The sequence below is a fragment of the Sarcophilus harrisii genome, chromosome 1 (genome assembly GCF_902635505.1).
Source record: "Sarcophilus harrisii chromosome 1, mSarHar1.11, whole genome shotgun sequence".
Taxonomy (NCBI): Eukaryota; Metazoa; Chordata; class Mammalia; order Dasyuromorphia; family Dasyuridae; genus Sarcophilus; species Sarcophilus harrisii.
Genome location: NC_045426.1, coordinates 296,851,628 through 296,859,744, shown reverse-complemented (window position 1 = coordinate 296,859,744; position 8,117 = coordinate 296,851,628).

Sequence of the window (8,117 nt, the reverse complement as noted above, 5' to 3'; positions counted from 1 at the left end):
GGCACCCACACGTCCTTCATCAAGGAGACAGTGCGATAAATGGGTAAATCTCGGCACAACCAGAACAAAAACCACACCCTTCTTTGGCTAGAATTTTATTAAAGGCCCCTAAACGGCAACAATTATCTGGGACAAGACCTGACAAGATATATACCTTTTATACCAATACACAAATTAATTGTGTTGTAGACCATCCCAAGTGGCAAATTTTTAGCCATGGCTCCAAATTTTTAATGGGTCTCCATTAAAGATAACTAACTTTACATTATTGGCGATGGATTCTTGAAAAAGTTCCTTTAAAGGACCAACTATCTTCACATCCAAAATAATATTTGTGCTGTGGACTCTCAGTCTAACTATAAAGAAATGTCAAACTCCTTTTCATCCCTCAGCAGAATGAATTATGCCGATCATTCTAACTCTTACTTATTATCCAGGAGAAAAAATATCTGATTCGGCCTATTCATGGTGTGAAACAAAAATTGCCACAACCCAAATAAAATTTTACCTCTAAATATATCAGCTCTTTAAAAACTTCAAAAAAAGTAGAAAACTTTCCAGGTAAAATCTTATATTACATCCCATTCTCTGTGACTTAGGTCCCATATTTGATAGCAATTCAAAAGGCAGTAGCCTTCTAACTATTTGTCAATACCCCTTTTTCCAAAAGCCCAGGCATCTCATTCTAAATATTATCAGGCTGCTCAGTTTCGATTACAATTTGGAATAACAAGAGAAGCTAGGAGCATAGTAAAAGCCTGTTTAACTTGCCTTCCTTTCCCCCTACACTGCCTCCAGGAAGAACCCTCATTTTGAGACCCGAAATCTGGCAAATGGATGTGACCCATTATAAATCTTTTGTATCTTCTTTTATCCACTTTGTGAACACCTTTTCAGGATTCACTTTTCAATCCACAGCAAAAAGACAGCCATGGTCCTGAATTCCTCACACAAATATTTGCCATTATGGGTGTCCACAAGCAATAAAAAACAGATAATGGCCCTCTTATACTTTGAAACATTTCACATTTTTCACAGTATAAAAATTTTACATACCACGGTCCCTTTCAATCCTCAAGGACAGGCAATAGTAAGGAAAAAGATATTAAGCGCTCCTCCAAAAACAAAAGAAAGAGCCACAGGTAACCCCTAGAAACTAAATCTAGCTCTTTTATATTAACCTTATTTTGACAAAAATCCTGGCTCCCGGGTTTTATGACCCCGGAAGTCAGTGTCCATGTGGACTCCACTATCTTTAATAATCCTTAGGTGATTGGAGACCCAGAAAGTGGTGAATAAAAGGACCAGATAGACTAACTGCTTTGGGGGAAGGTTTCTTGTATTCTACAGGTGGAGGAAAATCAGATGGGTGCCCAACCATATTGCATTTCCTCCGGACAGACCCGGTAAGGAAAGACTCAAGAAATATCAGGTGGTTCTGTTGCTGAATTGCTCACCATTGAAAAGCGGGAATTAGGCTTTTATCATGGACATTTTCAAAAAAGAATTGTTTTGGACTTAAAAAGGGCTTAAAATAAATCAATTCTCTGAGACATGATAAATTTTTGGGACTTGAAAACCCTCAAGGAATATTGGATTCTCAAAGATAAGGGACTTAAAACCCTCAGGAATCATTGTTCTCTGAGCAGGACTCAAAACCCTCAGGAATCATTGGATTCTCTGAGACATGGACTCGAAAACCCTCGGAATCTTGGTTCTCAGACATAGGACTCAAAATCCCAGGAATCATTGGTTCTCTAGACATAGGACAAAACTCTCAGGAATCTTGGATTTTCTGAGAAATGATAACTTTACAGGACTTAAAATCCTGGAATTTAATTCTCTAAACATAAAAAGACTTTGCAGGACTTCAAAAACTCAGGGGATCATTGGATTCCCTGACATGGGAAAACAATGGACAATAGATTGGTTTGGACTATCTCTTGGCTGCTGAAGAAGGTGTATGTGTGACTGTTGTTTACATACCCTCCTTCTAGGACTTCTAGTGATCTTTTCCAACACCATGTTGATTTATATTGTTTGCTATGCCGCTACTTATGTACAATTCATGTTTGTTACACCACATGGAGCCTGCACTGATTGTGGGGAGAGTCATCCCTAATAGCCTCTGCGTTATTGCTTAATCTTGTGTAAACCTCCCTGCTGATGGGTTTGTATAATAAGACCCTTCAGCCCAGAAACTCCTACTAACCCCACTTCCCTTTGGTGCTTTTCATCTCCCTTCCTGGAAGTCAGGAGGCTGTGATCTCCTTTTCGGTGCTTTCACCTCCTTCCCTGAGAAGTTAGGGGAGGCTGTGATCCACCTCCCTTGGGGCTCTGACCTCCCTGAGGAGTCAGGGATGGCATGACCACCTGTGTTCTAAAATAAAAGAAAGCGGGAGATATAATGAGCTGAAGTTTGAGTTGATCCACTGAGGTCTCAAGTACGTGAGGCTAAATAGTAATTGGGTTATACTCTATTAATATACATGATTGGATAAAGAATAGTCCCTGCCCACTCTTCCGTGCAAGTCCTGATGTGTTGTAGAGGAAATGACGATTTGGTGGGTGGAGGCAGAGAGAGGAGCAGGAAGAGAAGCTGGGAGAGATTGGGCCTGGGTTTTTTTCTCCTAGCTGCTGGTCGTGTGGCTGCTGATCCAGCTAGCTTCTTGACTAAGCTGCACACATTGCTATCACCGATTCTCTTCCACCTCTGATCCTTCTTCACTGAGAATAAAGACTGACGATTTTCCCCTAATCCGAATTCCTGACTCCTGCTGATTTAGAAATACACGGTCTACACACCTATGTTGATGAATTTATGTGTACCTGTTTCAAGTAAGACCTCTTCAACACAGAGGAAACCTGCTAACAATATATGGTTTGGTGTTTTCATCTCCCTTCCTGAAAAGTCAGGAAGGGCATGACCACCTATATTCTAAAACAAAAGGAAGTAGGAGATGTAGAGGGCTGTAACTCTGGAGAAGTATACTTGAAACAAGGATACTTACAACAAGATGTTATCTCTGTTGGAATCTTTACAAATTGTTAAGCCATTAGAGTTGATAGAGACAATAATTATCTAAGTTAGCATGGTTCAATATGATTGATTTGATCTTAGAAGGAGATATTTTGGGTCAGAACTTGAAACAAAGTACTAAGTACAACTGATAGAAACGATGCTTGTGTTCACACCTTTAGAGATCTCATAGAAGCAAGAAATATTTAAGTACTCATTGGAGTTCACATGTTTGGGAGATTTCAGGGTTTATAAAGAGATATCTGAATTCACACCTCCCTTAATCCCTGCTTATTAGGAGTTAACCTTTGGAAGATTATATATATCCTCTTAGAGCTTGGGAGTCTTACTTCAGAACATTGACTGGGGTTGGAGAGGAGCACTCTGGGAGGAAGCCCACAAGCCCTCTCTCTGAGGCAAGAGAGATTCATGTTCATCTTCCACCTTGGTGCTGGCTAGAGGTTGAAGAAAGCAGAGGCAGGAGCAAAGGGCAAAGCTGCAAGAGTTCTTAGAACCAAACAGAAAGATAGGCCTCTAAGAAAAGTAACCGGGCTATATTGAAGGACACAATAAAAGATCTGAACTTTTATCAGTTGGCTGCGATTTTGGGTGATTATTTACTTGTAACTCAAACTGAAGCTGCCTCCAGAAAACCTCCCCAACAAACCTGCTCTCCCACAGAGAACTCTTATATTTTAAAGAACAAAAACACCCACAATCTCAGTGTGATTGATGAGATGATGATTTTAGTATGGTGGTGTAATGGTTCTCTAGTTCATACATATTCAGTATGCCATAATGATGTAATTGTAATAGGCAATTTAAGGACTGACATAACTGGGGATGCAGTAAGTCAGAGAAATGACTGTGAAAGAGACAGACTGTGAAAAAAGACAATAAAGACTTTAGACTCTATTCCTGACTATCTTTGCAATGACTATCCTGCTGAGACCAAGGCCTGTCTGGGGGAACCTCCAGAAAGCTAGCCCGAACATCGCAGATAATGTTAATTATTTGCCAACATTTTTATTGGGAAGAAATCTCTAGGTGAAGCGCCACAAGTCCATAATCATTGTTACTGAGGGAGGCTAAGGCTGGTATTTTGCTGAAGTATGAGTGTTCTGTGCTGCATGAGATAAGAAGATTGGGTGTCTACACTATCAGCACCAAAATAGTAAGTTCCTGGGAGTTGGAAGCCACCAGACTTTCTAAGGAAGGGAGAATTAGTCCAGAAACAATACTGGTGAAAGTCTACTGCAACTCAGTTATTGGGGTACAAGTGGACACTGCTTCCAGCCTGGATAATCCAGGATGACCCTGTCTTAAAATTAAAAAACAAAAAGAAATCATATAGATGTGTTTTCTTTATACATAAAATTTATTTCTGAATATAAGCCCAGTGAATATTCCCCTGTAACAGAGATTACAAACAAAAGCTTAGCAAAATCAATCAACACACCAACAGTATATGCATGTCCATAGTTCCATCTTTGTAATGAAGGGAGGAAGGTACCTTTTCCCAACTTCTGTCTATTTGGTACGTATGGTCAGTATAATTATACCAAGTTCAGGTTGTTTGGGTATTTTGTGGGGGAGGGGGTAATTATTTTTATTATTCTTTTTATGTTATAGATGTTGTATATATTATTTTTTTGGATTTGTTTACTTTGAAATAATTCATATATCTTCCTGTACCACTATGAATGCTTCAAATCTATCATTTTTTATGGTAAAGTAATATTTTATTACATTATTAAGCCACAACTTATTTGTGCCCAGTTCATGGGTATTTATTCATTTCCAGTACTTTGCTATCTCATTCTCATACACATACCCCTGCAATATTTTGGATTTTTCTGTTTTTGATCTACTTGAGGATGTATGAACCGATGTTGGGATCTCTGAATCAAAGGATACAGATCTTTTAGTTGCTTTTTTTTGGACAAAATTCAGAATAATTTTTTTAATGATTGGACCAATTTGCAGCTTCACCAACCCCTCAACCCTTCTAGCATTGCCTATTTGCCACTTTATTGGGTATAAGCTGAAGCTTTTGAGTTTTCTTTTTAAATAAATTTTGATTATTTTATTTCATGTTCATTTCATAATAAACTTCTATACTAGAGAAAAGGTGCCTTCTCATACCTCTTCTTTGAGGTCAACCTCAGTTATTCTAAATTCATAGCATTCAGTCTTAATTGTTTTGTAGCTGTTGTTCTTTCCATTTACATTTTTGCATTTTTTTGTTTACATTATCTTCTGGGTTCTGCTTATTTAGTTTTAATTCTGTTCATATTGTCTTTCAATTTTTCTGTAAATTCAGTATATTCCTTGGGTCTTATAGTATGCACTATATAAATGTAAGCTATTACTTAGTATTATTACTGAACAGTAGCATCCTATTCCATTTATGACCCACAATATGTTTAGCTATTTTCTAATCAGTGGGAGACTTTTTTTTTCTAATTATTTTGTACTAGAAAATGAACTATTGTGAATACCTTGGTGTATATAGTGTCTTTCTTTTAATTATAACTTCTTTTGTGCCTAGCAATAGAATTTCTGGGTTAAAGATAATGGACATTTTAGTTATTTTCTTAAAATAATTGCAAATTGCAACCAAAATGATTGGATCAATTCATACCTCTACCAATATGCATCTCATCTTTCCCATCCTCTTCAACACCAACTTCCTTAATTTTTGCTATGCTTGCCAGCTTGCTGAATATGGGTTATATTGATGTGTTTAACTCTCAGAGTTATATTGAGATGTATTTCTCCCATTATAAATGATTGGGACTATTTTTTAATATGGTTCTTTGAAATATTTTCTTGAAATAAAAGTCTGTTCACATCTTTAGGTCACATCCCCTGGAAAGGAACTCTCAATTTTACATATTTATGTAGTTCTCTCTATATATGTTAAATATCATATTCTTATCAAAGACATTTAATGCAAAATTTTCTCTTAATTCAAAATAGCAGATTTTATTAATAGCATTTAGTAATTCTTTAGACATCTCCATAAAAATAATATATAGTTTCATTATTAGTGAGTTTGGAAGTTCTATTCTAAGATCTCATTATGATGTGGGGATAAACCTACTTATATACTTTGAAATCTGACAAGTCCTATCAAACTTTAAAGAGTTTGAGAAGAGATCTAATGATCAGATGTAGGTCATTTTGAAGAGGGGTCCTGGAAACTCTAAAAATTCTTAAAGGAGAAAATCTCCTTTAACTCTGACTCAGTGAGGGACCCCACCCTGAGGGACAAACAGTTTCATCCTTGTTATCTGGGTGGGGTTGGCTCAGTCCTGAAACTCATTGAATTCAATCAAATTCCAGTTCAAGCTGAAACCCAGGGATGAGCCAATTTGGGACTCCACCCACGAGCCCCCTTCAGCTTGTAGCCAAAGCTCTCATTATAAAAGAGCCAAACTAAAACTCTCTCTTTGCAGAGGTTCCAAACATGCTATGGTATGCCATGCTAGGCTATGCCATGATATACCAAGGAGCCTCTGTCCATTGGAATACTCTTTCCAGTGCCATCCTCTCTTTATCCCCACCTATTTCCTAACCAGCCTCTCTGTCAGGATTTCTAACCTTACTTCTAATACCCATAATAAACCTCTTTTATCAAATCTAGGTTTTCAGGTCTATAAATTCTTACAGAGAACCTCTGTGCTGCCATTAGGAAGTCCCCAAAATTTCTTACCCTTGTGCCAAATCCCAAGTGGTTGCAGGGGAGCCAGACCTCTCCATTTGGTTCCCTGAACTCCGAACCTGCCCCTAGACCTTATCATTTAACTCCCTGACCACCAGAAACCCTAATTTCATTTTGGTTCCCTAAATCTAAACCTTATCAATTTGAGGACTAGTCTAGATAAATTTTCAGAGACTCAACAAGTTGGTGACAATTTAGAGAGCTAAAATTTTGTCTGCTAAAATTCTCTACCAAGGAGTTGCAATCAGCATGTCAATGAAATACAAAATTCTTAAAGTACTGGAAACAAAAACATTCATGGAATAATCAATGCTAGTCTGAACATGAATTAATAATGAATTTTCTTCTAGGGAATAGTAACTGGCTGGATTTGTGATTTCATTAGTTTAAGGAACTTTCAAGTGAGGAAATGCTATCTGTTAATACAAATCATCACTTTTTCTGCAAGTTATTGCTTTGGAGAATTGACTAGTGCACAGGGAGAATTGACTAGTGTACAAAGAGGTGGTGACTGGCTTAGGGTCACATAGCCAATGTGTATGTCAGATTTAAAATTTGGAACTTCTACAAGAAGTTCTTTCTCTTTAAGATAATTTCTGTTTTATCTTGTATGTATTTGTACATAGTTTGCATATTATCCCTCCCATTAGATTGAAAACATTTTGAGAATAGAGACAGGTTATTGTTGTCATCATTGTAATTTTCATCATCATCATCATCATCAACATCATTGTTGTTTCTCTCTTTGTAACTCCAGTACTCAGTGCCTGGCACATGGTAAATTCTTATTGAGAATGGCTTCAAGCACAGTTTTCTATCTATAAAACCTTGATATTCCTATGCAATTGTCTTTTATGACTAGGGAATTATGTAAAATTATAAAGATGTGTTTTACCAGTTCTATGGTCCTTATCTTTTTCATTTAATTTTCCTTCTTCAGAAATGGTAATAATTTACCAGTTTTATGGTCTTTATTTTTTTCCATTTAATTTGCCTTCTTCAGAAATGCCTTCTTCAGATACTTCTTGTAAAGGAATGATTCAACAGATTATGTGAAGACCAGTAAAGCTGCAACAAAAATATTATTATAGCAAACAAAGACCCCTTTAAAGAAAAAGAGGAATATGTGGAATATAGACATGGTCACTTTTCATATGGGTGACAAACCCACATCTGGTACATTTCTCTTTTTCTTGTGTACCCATGTGATGTCTCTCTCCTGTTCCCTCTCCCTTCCCTTCTTTTGTCCTCCCCCCACCCTTCTATACACCCACTCACAAGTACCCCCAAAGAACTACATTCAAATGAAAATTAGCATTGAGCATCAAGAGTTGTCCACTCAGTTGCTGTTTGTCTTTTGTTCTTGAAGAA